We start from the raw sequence: 16,740 nt of genomic DNA, 5'->3' as shown, positions 1-16,740 counted from the left end.
TAATTTGAATGCTTATTATTTTTTTGTCATTCGATAACTAACCACTAAATACTTATGTGAGATTGCATGTGGGAGATTAGAAGAAGTGTGTCGTCGAATATTATAGAATTTATATTTTTTAAAGGGAAAAAATGTTCATCAAAACGTTAAATAGACCTTTTGTTGAATAACAATTGAAAGATTTCTAATTTAGTCAAATTTAATTCAACTCTAATTCAAATCTTACCAAACAAGATCCACCCATTCCCATTACCTTAACTAATGCATCTGGTGTGATATCCATATCTCTATAACTTTTAATATCTCAAGCGAATGCATTTCGAGTGACATGTTATATATCTCAATTAGACACTAGCATAAATCCCACACCGTCCAACAACCTTACATTTGTTTTTTGGACAACATATTTTTAATATCTCGACAAATGCATACTCTTTCATCATAGGTTCGTAATAAATAACATGGTCATCCTAAATAGTATCTCAAGAACATAGAAAGATAGAGAGTGACCCGGTCCCTAGAATAAAGCAAATATTTTAATTTTAATCGAAATTAATATAATTAATAAGAACATTTTATATCCTAAAAATCTCCTTAATCAGAGTTAGTGAGATGAAGCTTCTATATATATACACACACACAACTGACTATAAATGAACTAAATCCCAAAAGCGCCAACTCAACTGAATATATTTCACCTGAAGAGTCTACATGGTGGCTAACAAATTTCACCAGAAGAGTCTACATGGTGGCTACGACTCAGCTTAAAGCATCAATAGCCTTGTTCTTAACACCAGCTCGGTGTTTGAGTACAAAGTGTACCGTTGTATGTACTCAACCCATTTAATATGTCTATGCCCTAGCTTCATCTGAGTATGTAAATACCTAAGGGCTTGGTGGTCTGAGTACAAGACAAACTCCTAAGGAAGGAGATAGTGTCTCCAGTGTCGCAGTGACTATACCATAGCATAAAATTCCCTATCATAGGTAGAATACCGCTGTTTTGCCTTATTCAACTTCTCGCTAAAGAAGGCTATGGGGCGTCTCTCCTGACTAAGTACTCCTCTAATGCCTACACCTGAGGCCTCATATGCAACCTTAAATAATTTATGGAAATATGGTAGGTGATGCAATGGTGTCTTAGTCATCAAATCTTTTATATCAAAAAAGGCTTTTGTCGCAGATTTCAACCATCTAAATTCTCCTTTCTTGTGGTAGATTGAAATGGGGGTCATGATAGTGTTAAATTTTCTGATGAACCTCCGTTGAATGTGGCTAACCCATGAAAACTCCTCGCAACATGTATGTTCCGGGGAGTATGCCAATCTCTAATAGCCTTGACATTATCAGGGTCAACAGAAATGCCATGCTCAAACACAACAAAACCAAGGAAGATGATATGACAACCCAAATAAATCTGGAATTAAATAATAAAGAGGAAAGGAAATACCCATAGCACTCGTTGACGAATACAGGGAATTCATCGACGAAGAAATACTGAGAGAGTTTTGAGCTGACTGAATTTCGTCGACAAAATTATTGAAGGATTCGTCGACGAATGATGTGGCTCATCGACGAATCCAGTTTTATATATATCAAAAATCCGATTTTTAACTTCTTTATTAAGCTAACTCTCTCCCCTCTCTCTCCCCTTTGGCCCTCTCTCTCTCTCTTATCGATTTTGGGCCAGATTTACGCCGGATCGACAATCCGAAGTCACCATGACGCTTCTGGGGAAGTTCTTTCCAAATCTGCCGGAGCGGATTGTTGGTGAAAGTAAGTTGGAAATCATCCCAGAGTTGAGGTAAGACTTTTTAAACCAAATTTGCTCTTGTGGTAGTTATAAGAAATGATGTATACGTAGAAATACTGAAGTTTAATACTGAGAGTTTTCAGTTTCAGAGTATTGATCAGGAAATCCTACGGGGGGTAGACAAGGATATTTTAGGGGCTTTCTTAGTATCCAGGTAAAGGAATAAACTAAAGTAGTTACTTTTTATGCAAATTATTATTATTTACGAGTAACTTGATTTCTTGAAAATATTTACGATATTTGAATATTCTGGAATGAATGTATGTTTGAGAAAAATACTGCCAATGTGATGAAACATATATATATGTATGAGATGCTAGAAAGTATGATTTTTAGAATAGAATGTATGGTTTTATACAGCAAATGTGTGGCATGAATATTATTTTTCATGTAAGAATATCATGATACGACGATGATATGAATGAAATATGTTTTGTGAAATTATGAAAGAGTACAGTATATTATGATGATTTTGAAGTGCATGGTAATTGATGTAATTTCAGAACGATATTATGATAAGTTCGGCACGAGGCCGTAATTATGATATGTTCGGCACGATGCCGTAATTATAATATGTTCGGCACGAGGCCATAATTATGATATGTTTGGCACGAGACCGTAATTATGATATGTTCGGCACGAGGCCGTAATTATGAAAGATGCTATATAATCATGTACTATATGTAATAACCCGAAAAAAAAAATTTATTAAAAAATTTATTAATTAATTAAAATTATTAATCAATCAATTAATTAAACATTATTCAATTAATGTATTAAATAAACAAGCAAAAAGAAATAGTATGAAAAAAAAAGTAATTATTAATTAATTAATGAATTAATTAAATATTATTAAATTAAATTAAATAAATAAATAATAAATAAAATAGTAAAGAAAAAAATGGAATAAAGATATATATATATATATATATGTTAAGTTAGGCAAGTAAGTAAGGTTTAAAAAAAAAAGAAAAGAAAAGAAAAGAAAAGAAGATGAAAGCGGTCGTCTCTCTCTCTCTCAATCTCTCTCTGCATTTCTCCAGCTTCTCTCTGCGAGCCACCGTCTCCATTTTCACTTCTCGTTTTCTCCTCAGTTTCATTTGTTTAACAAGCACCGATCGGGAAAGGGAAGGTGCCGTTGGGTTCCTAGCTCCGCCACCGACATTTCTATTGGAGCAGATTTGTTGTGGGAACGACTTAGGCACTGCTCCTGGGGAAAGGTAATTTTTCTCCAATTTCTCAATTTTTGGTTAAATCTGCTGTTGAATCGACAATCAGGCACCACCACGGGGTCCTAATCGTCATTGTCATCATTTTGACGTAGATAATTTTTTAATTGAGGTTTTTTAGGTCCTACTCCAAAGCGAGAGTGGGATTTGAGAAATTTGGCAATTTGGCTAAATTTAAGGGTATATTTATTTATTTATGAATTATGACCCTAGGAAATATTTAAATAATATTTTATTCAAGAATAATTTATTGGAACTAGGAATTTAATTTCAGGGTCAGGGTGAGCGTCGCAGGTATTTTTCGGAGTCCCTGTTGGCGTAGTTCAAGAAACCAGGTAAGGGAAAAAATATATATTAAATCAGAATTTTTATGAATTTAATGAAAAAATAAATTGTGTTATATGTACGTGTATATGTTTCAGTATGGGTAAAATGTCAGCCATTTAAATTATATTTCCTTCGAGTTTAGGACTGTTTATTAGATATGTATGTGTGAAAATGAACTGATGAAAGTAGAAACATATTTTCAGAATATTTATGTAAGACATGAAAAGTATTTTTGGTATATAAACGTTAAATATTGGTTGACTTATTTTACAGGCAGTGTATGAATTTTACTATTAAATTGTGTGGCATGAGAATCTGTGCAAATATATGTTAAATGTATGAGATGCAGGATAAGTAAGTAAAACCATGAAAATAAAATATGATATGGACAATGTTGCCTGTGTGTGTTAATGCAACCATATAAACAGCTGAAAGATGTTGGGTAAACAGTTGAAAGATACGGGGTAAAACAGCTAAAAGTGGCTGGGTAAATGTGTCACAGCTAAAAGTGGCTGGGTAAATGTGAAACAACTGAAAGTGGCTGGCTAAATGTATAACAGCTGAAAGATGTTGGGTAAAACAGCTGAAAGACGCTGGATATGAAATGAAATGAAATGGAAAGGGAAATGAATGAAATGGAAATGAAATGTGCAATGTGAACAATGTAAAATGGGAAAGAGTCACTTAAAGTGAAATGCAATGCAATGTTAAGCCATGAATATGAACAGATGTGTATGATTAAATAGTGATAGAAAGAATGATGTATTATGATATTAGAAGTATGTATGTACAAAGAACATGTTACAATTGGGCAAGGCGTACCTTTTGCCTGAGGGCTTGCTGAGTAAGGCGAGTGCACTAGTAGCTTCAGATGTGGCAGTAGCTGCATAACGCGCTAGGGTAGAGGGAACCTACTTGTATGGGCGGGTAGAATTCCCTATCCTTAGGGCCTTTGCCGGTAAACTATTGTTGAATGCGTGAGTACGAGATCAATTTAACACTTGAGGGCTTACTGAGTAAGGTGAGTGCTTTGGTATGTTTTAATTGTGACCTTAGGGTTACCTAAGTATCAGAGCAGAGGGGTGCTACTTGTATGGGCGGGTAATCACCCATATTCTCGGGTAATCTCGTGGGTTAAACATTTGCATGTGATTGTTTAGGTTCAGAAAATGATTTCAATGTTATATGATGATTTGCAAATGAAATAAAAATGATATCTATCTATCTCATGTTGGCCACACGCTGAGTTTAATATATTGTTTCTTCCCTTACTAAGACGTGTCTCACCCGAATATGAAATTATCTTTTTCAGGATTTCGCAAGATCGATCTTTGAGAGCTCGAGATTTGATAACATTTTTGGAAGATATAAGAAAAAAGGGTATATTTTTATGTTAATTCTGATATGTATATTTTATGTTTTATGTCTTTATATTTTAAGTCAGTTATGAAAGGTTAGTTGTGAAACTTACTGGTATTAGTGGATAATGTTTTGGAGACATGTATATATTTGAACACTGGTGAATGATTAATTTATTATGGTTGGTAGTTAGAATTAGTAAACTCTGGTATTATGTTATGTGGAGACTATGGTTATGTTTTCCGCTGTGTATATTATGGATTATGAATTATCAGGGATTTTATCAAGTATAACGTGCTGGACACGGGTTTAAGGGTTCGGGGTGTTACACTATATGTTATTAGAACCCAAATGTTAGTTTAGTTCAGTTCAAGGGTTCGATACCGTAGCTTATAGATCAGATGTTTATGATCAGATTAGTGCTAACCAGCCCACGAGGGGGTAGGAGATGGATAGTCGATGAGGCTTTCAGTAGAGTGTGGACATACATCTGGCAGTTCGGACCAGGGTGCGGCGGGCCCATCATACAGACATATTTGACTCGGCAGTGGTCGGCTAGCCATTGTCGGGTCCCGCCTTCGGGCTGCACAACCCATCATGGGGGGTAATACATGACACCGATTAGCTATTCATCCTGGGTATGTTTTCAATATTATTAGTATAACAGATGTTTACATACGATATGATTTATCAGCAATTATGAAAGTATATGATTATTCAGTATGTGATGATAAATATCTACAGATATATGAAATGTACTGTATATGTATAATTACATTAAATATTCATGTTGCCACACAACTGTATTTAGTTTATTTTCCTTTACTGATAAGTGTCTCACCCCCAAACATTAAATGATTTTCAGGAAACCCAGAGAGACCGGTGGGTCAGGGCCGTCGTTGAGTGATTGGAGCTGCCCTACTAGAAGGGTAAGCGTTGAACTAGGATCGAGAGATTTTTGTTATACGATCCTAGTGTTATTTTGACTTTTTGGAGGTTGTATATAATAACAGTATTTTGATGATATAGTAAACTCTGGTATTATGTTTTATGATTGAATGTTCGAGATTTTATGCTTACTGCTGCTTAAGTTTCCGCTGTAATTGACAGGTGTCTCCATTACCCACGAGTTCGGGTTGACCATCTTATTTATTATGTTACATTTTATGTTAAGGAAATTGAGGTCATTACAGATGACATGTGTAGTCATGAAAGTGCACTTCTTTAAGTTGACATACAACTTCTGCTCCCTCAAAACCTCAAACACTCTCCTCAAATGGATAAGGTGCTCTTTCCAAATCTGACTATAGATCAATATATCATCAAAGTAGACTACAAAGAAGTGTCCAATGAAAGGCCTTAATACCTGAGTCATAATTCTCATGAAAGTGCTCGGTGCATTAATTAGTTAGCCCAAATGCCATGATTAATCACTCATATAACCCATTCTTCGTTTTGAAGGCAATTTTCCACTCATCTCTTGGTAGAATCCTAATATGATGGTATCTACTTTTAAGGTCTATCTTTGAAAAAATCTTGGATCCTACCATCTTATCAAGCATATAATCTAGTTTAGGTATGGGAAACTTATTCTTGACGAGGATCTTATTTATTGCTCTACCATCGATCCACATCCTTTATCCACATCCTCTAAGTGTAACGCCCCAAAGGGAGCACTGAGTCTCTCCTCCTCCACCTGGGTTAAACAATAGGGGGTGGACCTTATCAGACTAATAACTGGTCTTACAGACCAACACGTGTCCTTTTTAGTGTGTTTTGTTCTCACTCACACACTTCCTGAGAAAACTTCCCAGAAGGTCACCCATCCCAAGATTACTCCAAGCGAAGCACGCTTAACCGTGAAGTTCTTATGGGAAAGCTCTTGAAAAGAAAGGCGCACCTTATTGATATGGGTAGTATCTAATCCTTTTAAACCTTTCTTTCACGGGGTATCACATTCTCCTCCATTTACAGAACGCAACGTCCTCGTTGCAAACCCACATTTCCAAACTCAGGCGATGTGAATCTCATCACACTTCTGGCTTGGGTTGTAACGCCCCGACTTGGGTCTGCCAAGGAGCACTGCGTCTTTCCTCCTCCACCTGGACCAGACAATAGGGGGCAGGCCTTATCAAACTAATGACTGACCCCACAAACCAACAAGTGTCCTTTTCAGTGTGTTTTATCCTCACTCACACACTTCTTGAGAAAACTTCCCAGGTGGTCACCCATCCCAAGATTGCTCCAAGTCAAGCACGCTTAACTATGGAGTTCTTATGGGAAAGCTCCCGAAAAGAGAGGTGCACCTTGTTGATATGGGTAGTAACATCTAATCTTTTCATTCTTTCATCAATAGGGTATCACATTCTCCACCACTTATAGAACGCAACGTCCTCGTTGCGAACCCACATTTCTAAACCCAGGCGATGTGAATCTCATCACACTTCCGACTGGGTGTTGGCTCTAATACAATCTGTAACGCCCCAACCTGGGTCTGCCAGGGAGCATTGCGTCTCTCCTCCTCCACCAGGACCAGACAATAGGGGATGAGTCTTATCAGACCAATGACTGGCCCCACAAACCAACACGTGTCCTTTTCAGTGTGTTTTGTCCTCACTCACACACTTCCTAAGAAAACTTTCCAGATGGTCACCCATCCCAAGATTGCTCCAAGTCAAGCATGTTTAACTATGAAGTTCTTATGGGAAAGCTCTCGAAAAGAAAGGTGCACCTTGTTGATATGGGTAGTAACATCTAATCTTTTAAGTCTTTCATCCATGGGGTATCACACATAGCTCAGCCCGTACGCCGGCAAACATATCAAAATCTCGGCCCGTATACCGATTTTTCCATTATAAAAATTCGTATCATTAACACATTCTCAGAAACAGTATTTCATATTAATTTCTACTTATGCTACACTAAACAGGTTTTTCGTATATTTAACATATCATCACTTTCAACAGCATTTTCCCAAATATATTTATTTCATATTAATTTCTACTCATGCCACACTAAACAAGTTTTTCGTATATTTAACATATCATCACTTTCAACAAAATTTTCCCAAATATAAATGATATATAAATATATTTATTTTCCTAAAATCAAATGCTATAACAATATACATATTTTTCATAAAATATTAGCTTAGTTTATCTCCTTACTTGATTCTTAAAAAGACCCTAAGAAAATCTGTCCTGCACTCGCAGGGTTCCCTACTCAGCACCCTAAAAATAACATTCCCCAGAACTAAAGTTCAGTATTTTTACGCGTACTACGCTTTCTATAACTGTCAAGAATTCAAATATTGAGTAGAAAGCCTTACCATGGATTTGGGATGGTTTCCACCTTAACCCCACCGATGATCCGCTCTGGAAAATTTGCAGAGAACTTTCCCAAGAGCGTTGTGGTGGCTTCAGATCCTTGAACCGGCGGAAATCCAACCCGAAATCGAAGAGAGAAGGATAGGGAACCGTAGGGTAAGAGAGAGAGAGAAGTTCTGCGCAGGAAAATGACTGAAAAATCACGTTTAACCCTATTTATACTGCGGGATTCGTCGACGAGCCACGTCACCTCGTCGACGAGTCTTGTAGAAAGTTCATCGACGAATTTCAGGTTTCCACAATCTCTCTCTCGGTATCTTCTCGTCGACGAATCCTATCCTTGTCGACGAGCTACTCTTATACCCTCGTCGACGAGGAGCTGAAAAATTCCTCGAGATTATCCTTTCCAAAATGCAACATCGTCGACTGCCTCCTTTTGTTTTTAGTTTCCATTCTCCTTTCTTTTTATTATTTAAATAACATTATTTTTCGGGTCGTTACATGATGAGATACGTGAACAGTAAATTTCGAGGACGAAATTTTATAAGGATGAGAGAATGTAGTGACCCGAATAATTATAATATTTAAATAATATTAGAGAGGGAGGAAATAGAAATTGGAAGGGATAAAGAAAGAGGCAGTAGGTCTCATTGACGAACGCGAAGTTACAATTGGGCTCGTCGACGAGTGTATGTTTCGTCGACGAGAAAATACCAAAGAGCAATCCTCTCATTTCTGAATTTTGCCGACGAGAAACAGAGTTTGTTGGCAAACTCTCTTCATGATGTAGTAACCGGGAAAAAAAATAAAATTTTAAAAAATAAATAAATAATAAAAATAATAAATAAATAAATAATAAAATAAAATTAATTAATTAAATTAAACAAGTAAAATTAATAGTATGATAAGGACAAAAAAAATGTATATATATATATATATATATATATATATATATATATATATATATAAGTAAGTAACTATGATATTATATATATATAATATCACAAGCTTTTTCAAGAAGCTTTGAAAGTCAAAAAAATCCAATTTGAATTGGATTTCTTTTGGTGTTGCGGTCAGTGCACTCTCTCTCTCACACACACACACACTCTCTCTCTCTCTCTCTCTCCTACGACTCTCTCTCTTCGATTTCGGGCCAGTTTTACGCCGGATAGACAAACCGAAGCCACCACGACGCTCCTGGCGAAGTTCTCTACAAGTCTACCGGAGCGGATCGTCAGGGAAACAAAGTTGGATTTCATCCCAAATCCACGGTAAGGCTTTATACTCAATATTTGGATTTTTGACAGTTGAAGAAAGTGATATACGCATAAAAATTCTGAACTTTAATACTGGAAATTTTCATTTCCAGGGGTGTTGATTGGGAACGTTGGGAATCATCCCTAAGTTGAGGTAAGGCTTTTTAAGCCGAATTTGACTTAGTGGTAGTTATAGAAAATATTATACGTACGAAAATACTAAACTTTAATTCTGCGAGTTTTCATTTTTAGGGTATTGAGTTGAGAACCTTGTGGGTACGGGGAAGATTTTTTTTTGGGGCTTTTCAGGAATCAGGTAGGGGGATAAACTAAGCTAGTTTTGTTTTGAGAAAATGCATGTATATATATGTAGCATCTGGTTTCAGGAAAAAAATAAATATATTTATATATATGATTTTTATTTGGAAAATACTGTTTAAATGATGATATGTTGAATACGTAGAAAATTTGTTTAGTGTGGCATGAGTATAAAAATGTTGTGAAATACTGTTTTTTGGGAATGGGGACGATATGGATTTCTATGATGGAAAACCGGCGTACGGGCCGAGATATTTATATATATATATATATGTGATTTGCCGGCGTACGGGCCGTGCTATGTGGATATGTTTGCCGGCGTACGGGCCGTGCTATGTGGATGAGATTTGCCAGCGTACGGGCTGTACTACGTGATTTGTCGGCGTACGGGCCGAGCTATGTGATTTGCCAGCGTACGGGCTGTGCTATGTGATTTGCTGGCATACGGGCTGTGCTATGTGATTTGCTGGCATACGGGCCGAGCTATGATAAAATGTGTAATTACGGCGCACGGGCCGATGATTTTCATGAAATATGTATATGTGAAAAATGATATGATTGATTTGATAATTATTGATATGAGATATCTATGTATCACGATTTTAGTATATGTATATGATATCAGAACCTGGTTGGCTTGGTCTAGGCTAGCACTTGCACGGTACCGTTGCTATATGTCCATGGTCCTCGTGATCATGATATCTGTGTTAATGCCGCTGTACAGAGTGGTGTGAGATTGGATGGTCGATGTGGTTTTTTTCAAGAAGTGTGCTGTTATCGCCCCTGGTGTACGGACCAGTCTGGGTAGACCCATCGGACCTACAGACTACTGTTTGACTTGGCAGTGGTCGGCCAACTGTTAGGAATATACGAACAAATTCCTGAAACCTGTGAGAAACAAATAGAGAAAGAATAACGCCAAAGAAAAAATTCAATCACACGCACAAGACAATATTTACGTGGTTCGGCAATTTTGCCTACGTCCACGGAGTTGCAGGGATTTCAATATTATCAGGAAGAAAGCACAGAGAGTGCGGCGATACAATTCTCTCGCTCTCGCTCTCTCTTAAGAATACAACCACACAAACCCTAATCACCCGAAAGCACCCTTTTTATATGTTGCGCCTAGGGTTCGGTTCCGAATGGGCTCCAAAAATTTTCCATGGACTAAGCCTTAGGATAGAAATCTCTAATTAAACAGAGGTCGGGTTGTCATCCAAATTAAGACACAACTAGGCTCCACAAAAGCCCAACAAATCTCCCACTTGGAGACTAGTTCAATCACCAATATCAACTGCAATCCTCCTGAAAAACAATCCCTCATCCTTGCAACTCAACCTCCTCTCCTTAAGCTAGAAGACCAACTGAAGCTGCACACAGCTTCAGTTTCTCAATAGTAACACCCTTAGTCAACATGTCTGCTGGGTTCTTAGATCCACATATCTTTTCAAGTATTACCAGCTTATCTTCAACAAGGTAACGGATAAAGTGGTATTTTGTTTGTATGTGTTTCGACTTTGAATGAAAAGCCGAATTTTTGGCAAGAAAAATTGCACTCTGACTGTCACTGTGTAGAATGCCCATCTTCTGCTTCTTACCCAGTTCCTCTAAGAAACCATGTAGCCAAATCATCTCCTTTCCAGCTTCAGTTGCTGCAACATACTCAGCTTCTGTAGTAGACAAAGTAACAATCTTTTGCAAATTAGAAGCCCAAGATATAGCTGTACCACCCAAAGTAAATACAAATCCAGTAGTACTCTTTCTACTATCATTATCACCAGCAAAATCAGCGTCTACATAACCCTGCAGTTTCAAACTTGCACCAGTGAAGCAAAGACATGTATCTGATGAACTCCTCAAATATCTCAGAATCCACTTTACTGCCTCCCAATGCTGCTTTCCTGGCCTACTCATGAATCTGCTCACGACTCCCACTGCATGTGCAATGTCTGGCCTTGTACACACCATAGCATACATCAAGCTGCTAATAGCTGAGGCATAGGGCACCTTGCTCATATGGTCCCTTTCTTCTTCTGTCTTCGGTGACTGTTCCTTGCTTAGTTTGAAATGACTCCCCAAGGGTGTGCTCACTGGTTTAGATTCATTCATGTTGAATCTGCTGAGAATTTTCTTCACATACTCTGACTGTGAAAGCTTCAATGTACCAGTAGCCTTGTCTCTAATAATTCTCATTCCAAGGATTTGCTTTGCAGCTCCCAAATCCTTCATTGCAAACTGTTCTGACAATTGCTTCTTTAGATTATTAATCTCCTCAATGCTAGACCCTGCAATAAGCATATCATCTACATATAGCAGTAAAATGATATAAGAATTGTCAAAGAACTTAACATAACAACAGTGATCAGTTTCACATCTCTTGAACTCAATTTTATGCATAAAGCTATCAAACTTCTTATACAACTATCTTGGAGCTTGTTTTAGACCATACAAGCTCTTTTTCAGTTTGCAGACTAAATTCTCTTGTCCCTGGACAATGAACCCTTCTGGCTGAATCATGTAGATGTCTTCCTCCAAGTCACCGTGAAGGAATGCCGTTTTCACATCTAACTGCTCAAGATGTAGATTTTCTGCAGCCACCATTCCCAGTACCAGTCTAATTGTTGATATCTTCACAACTGGAGAAAATATTTCTGTAAAATTAATGCCTTCCTTTTGCTGAAACCCTTTGACAACTAATCTGGCTTTGTAGCGCTTGCTACCATCATGTTCGTTCTTTATTCTGTATACCCACTTGTTGTGCAGAGCCTTCTTCCCTACTGGCAATTCAGTTAGTTCCCATGTCTGATTCCCCAACAAGGAGTCCATCTCATCCTTCATGGCTAACTCCCACTTGCTTGAACTCTTGTCCTGCAAGGCTTCATCATAACACTCTGGCTCACCACCGTCAGTTAGCAAAAGATAATTTAAAGCAGGTGAATAACGCTGTGGAGGTATAGTGGCCCTGGAAGATCTACGGACCGCAGCTACAGGTGTAATTTGAATTTCCTGCGATTCTACATTCTCCCTATTATCTTCACCCCTTTCCTGGACAGTATTTTCAGTCAACTCATCTAAGTTAATAAACTCAGAATTTTTCTGATCTATCGCTGTGACATCTGACACTACAGTTGACCTGTCCTTGTACATAACCTGTTCGTTAAATATCACATTTCTACTTCTGATGATTTTCCTGTTTTGTTCATCCCAAAACCGATAGCCAAATTTCTCATCACCATAGCCAATGAAATAACATATTTTGGACTTTGCATCAAGTTTACTACGAGCATCAGAATCAACATAAACATAAGAAACACAACCAAAAACTTTTAAGTAAGAAAAATTTACCTCTTTATCGCTCCAAACCTCTTCAGGAAGTCTAAACTCCATGGGAACTGAAGGTCCTCGGTTTATCAGATAAGCTGCAGTACTGACAGCATCAGCCCAAAAAATTTTTGGTAATCCAGCATGTAGCCTCATACTCCTGGCACGCTCGTTGAGAGTTCTGTTCATGCGCTCAGCCACACCATTCTGCTGTGGTGCCCTAGGAATGGTCTTTTCCATTTTGATTCCATGTGCAGCACAATACTCTTTGAACCCTCCATCTATGTACTCTCCTCCGTTGTCCGACCTCAAACACTTTACTTTCAAACCTGTCTCAGTCTCAACCATAGCCTTCCACTTCTTAAAAGTTTCAAATACATTATATTTATTTCTCAGAAAATAAACCCATACCTTTCTGGTTGAGTCATCAATGAAAGTAACGTAGTACCTTGAACCCCCAAGGGATGCAACAGGAGAAGGACCCCATAAATCTGTGTGCACTAACTCCAATTTTTCAGCCTTCGGTGTTCTGCCACTTTTCAAGAAACTCACCCTTTTCTGCTTTCCTAAGATGCAGCTTTCACACAATTCAAAATCAACAGACTTCAATTCCAGCAGTTTTCCTCTTGACAGCAATATCTTCATCCCCTTCTCACTCATGTGACCAAGTCTGCGGTGCCATAAGCTTGTATCAGTATTTGCTTCAGCAACTGCAATTGTATCTCTTGGACTTGACGTCATGTATAAAGTACCAGATTTCTTTCCACGAGCCAATACTCTGGCTCCCTTTGTAACCTTCCAAGTGCCACCAGCAAACAATATCGCATGCCCTTCATCATCAACTTGTCCGACAGAAATCAAATTCCTTCTCAGGTCAGGAATATGTCGTACCTTCTCTAGTAACCAAACAGACCCATTTGGCAGTGACATCCGGACGTTTCCCATACCCACAACATCCAAGGCTGTACCATCAGCCAAATATACCTTACCAAAATCTCCTGCTACATAATTCTGTATGATTTCATGGTGTGAAGTAGTATGAAATGAAGCTCCTGAGTCCAAAACCCAATCATCAAGTGGACTGTCTACTGCAAGAAGTAGTGCATCTTGTACCTCTTCTGTTACAGCTTTAGCGGAATCATCCTCACTCTTCTTCTTAAGACTTTTGCATTGTCTCCTAAAGTGACCTGTTTTCCCGCAGTTCCAGCATTGTCCCTTTTGGCCAGGTCTGGACTTACTTCTGTTTCGATTATAGTTTCTGGATTTTGATCTACCCCGATCTGAATTTCGGTTATTACCTCTGCCTCTGGTCTCAAGATTTAGGGCAGAGCCAGATCCTGAGGTTTCGCCTGCATCTCTTCTGCGAATCTCCTCAGCCAGAATTAAATCCCGTATATCATTATACTTCAGTTTTTCCTTTCCAGTAGAATTGCTTACTGCCATCCTCATTGCCTCCCAACTGTTTGGCAACGAAGCCAAAACGATCAGCGCACGAATCTCATCATCAAAATCAATTTCTACCGACGATAATTGATTTGTGATAGTATTGAACTCATTCAGATGTTGTGCTAAGATGCGTTTTCTATCATCTTTAAATTAAATAATTTCTTCATCAGATGTACCTTGTTATTTGCTGATGGTTTTTCATACATACCTGATAGAGCCTTCATCAAATCTGCTGTAGTTTTCTCCTTCACGACGTTGTGTGCAACAGACCTGGACAGAGTTAATCTTATAACTCCCAGTACCTGTCTGTCAAGGAGAGTCCATTCCTCGTCCTTCATAGTAGCAGGTTTTTCTCCTAGAAGCGGTAGGTGTAACTTCTTCCCATAGAGATAATCCTCGATCTGCATCCTCCAGAATCCAAAGTCTGTGCCATCAAACTTTTCTATTCCAGACGCCCTTCCTAGTTCCTCTGCCATTGCTCCCACTCGAACCTAACCCTAGGCTCTGATACCAGTTGTTAGGAATATACGAACAAATTCCCGAAACCTGTGAGAAACAAATAGAGAAAGAATAACGCCAAAGAAAAAATTCAATCACACGCACAAGACAATATTTACGTGGTTCGGCAATTTTGCCTACGTCCATGGAGTTGCAGGGATTTCAGTATTATCAGGAAGAAAGCACAGAGAGTGCGGCGATACAATTCTCTCGCTCTCGCTCTCTCTCAAGAATACAACCACACAAACCCTAATCACCTGAAAGCACCCTTTTTATATGTTGCGCCTAGGGTTCCGTTCCGAATGGGCTCCAAAAATTTTCCATGGACTAAGCCTTAGGATAGAAATCTCTAATTAAACGGAGGTCGGGTCGTCATCCAAATTAAGACACAACTAGGCTCCACAAAAGCCCAACACCAACCATTGTCAAGTCCTGCCTTCAGGCCACACAACCCAGTCATGTGGGGGTAATACATGACAATAGCCAGCTAACCTACCAGGATTGTTTTATGTTATTATTATTGTATGAGATGAGATATGTTTATGAAAATGTAGTATATTCTACTATGTGTTGATATATATGTATGTTTTCCTAGATTTGATAAACAGTATTGAATATGTTATATATGATATATGTAGAACACAAAATACTCATGTTGCCACACACTAGTATTAGTTTATTTCCCTTACTGAGAGGTGTCTCACCCCTAAATCTTATTAACTTTTCAGGAGCCCCGGATAGGAGAGCGGGAAAAGCCCCGCTGATATAGTACGGTCTATCTGCCCTTTTTGAAGGGTAAGTTTGTAGGGACAGTTAGATTTTGTGGGAAATGTCTCTAGGTTTTATTTTTGGGATGTATATATGAAAATATAGTGATTGTAGTAACTCTGGTATATTGTGGTATATGGTATTGAGATGTACATGTTTGTATATTTTCTGCTGCTAAGGCTTCTGCTTTATGTTCTGATATATCCCTGGTGCCCAAGGGCCCAGGTGGATTGTGACCAGCTGAGCTGGAATATGGGATATGTGATATTGATATTATATAAAAAAAAAAATATGTGAAAAAATGAGCAGGTCGTGACACATGACCTCTTCAACGAGGTGACATGGCTCGTCGACGAAGGACATAGTATAAATAGTTCTAAACGTGATTTTTTGATAGAAATTCGGCACAAAATCCTCCCTTCTCGCTCCCTTCGGTTCCCCAACCTTCTATCTAGTTTTCTGGTTCCATTCTTCATCAGATCGACGATCTGAAGCCACCACAACACTCTTGAGAGAGTTCTCTTTAAATTTGCTGGAGTGAATCGTCGGTGGGGTTGAGTTGGAAACCATCCGAAATCCAAGGTAAGGTTTTCTACTCAGTATTTGGTTTCTTGACAGTTGTAGGAAGTGTAGTACGTGTAGAAATATTGAACTTTATGTAACCACCTGAAAAATAATGTTATTTAAATAATAAAGAGAGAGGGAAATGGAAATAGAAATAGAAAGAGGCAGTAAGGCCTCGTCGACGAAGACGGGGATAATAACCCGAAAGATTTTTCCATAGGGCCTCGTCGATGAACACAGGGAGTTCGTCGACGAGCGCATAAGGGGACCTCGTAGACGAGAAGATACCGAGAAGGGTTTTAGGGACAGTCTGAAATTCGTCGACGAGGGAGGAAGTTCTTCGATGAAATTATTAAAGGACTCATCAACGAGGTGATGTGTCTCGTCGACGAATTCGGCTCTATAAATAGTCAAAAATTGGATTTTAGATAAATTTTCAGCATAGAAGGGTCTTTCTCTCTCTAAAAATGTCACTCCCTCCTTCTCTCTTTGTTTTCGGCCCCGTTTCACGTCGG

This window comes from Malania oleifera, chromosome 7 (genome assembly GCF_029873635.1).
Source record: "Malania oleifera isolate guangnan ecotype guangnan chromosome 7, ASM2987363v1, whole genome shotgun sequence".
Lineage (NCBI taxonomy): Eukaryota > Viridiplantae > Streptophyta > Magnoliopsida > Santalales > Ximeniaceae > Malania > Malania oleifera.
Note: the sequence above shows the minus strand (reverse complement) of the source record.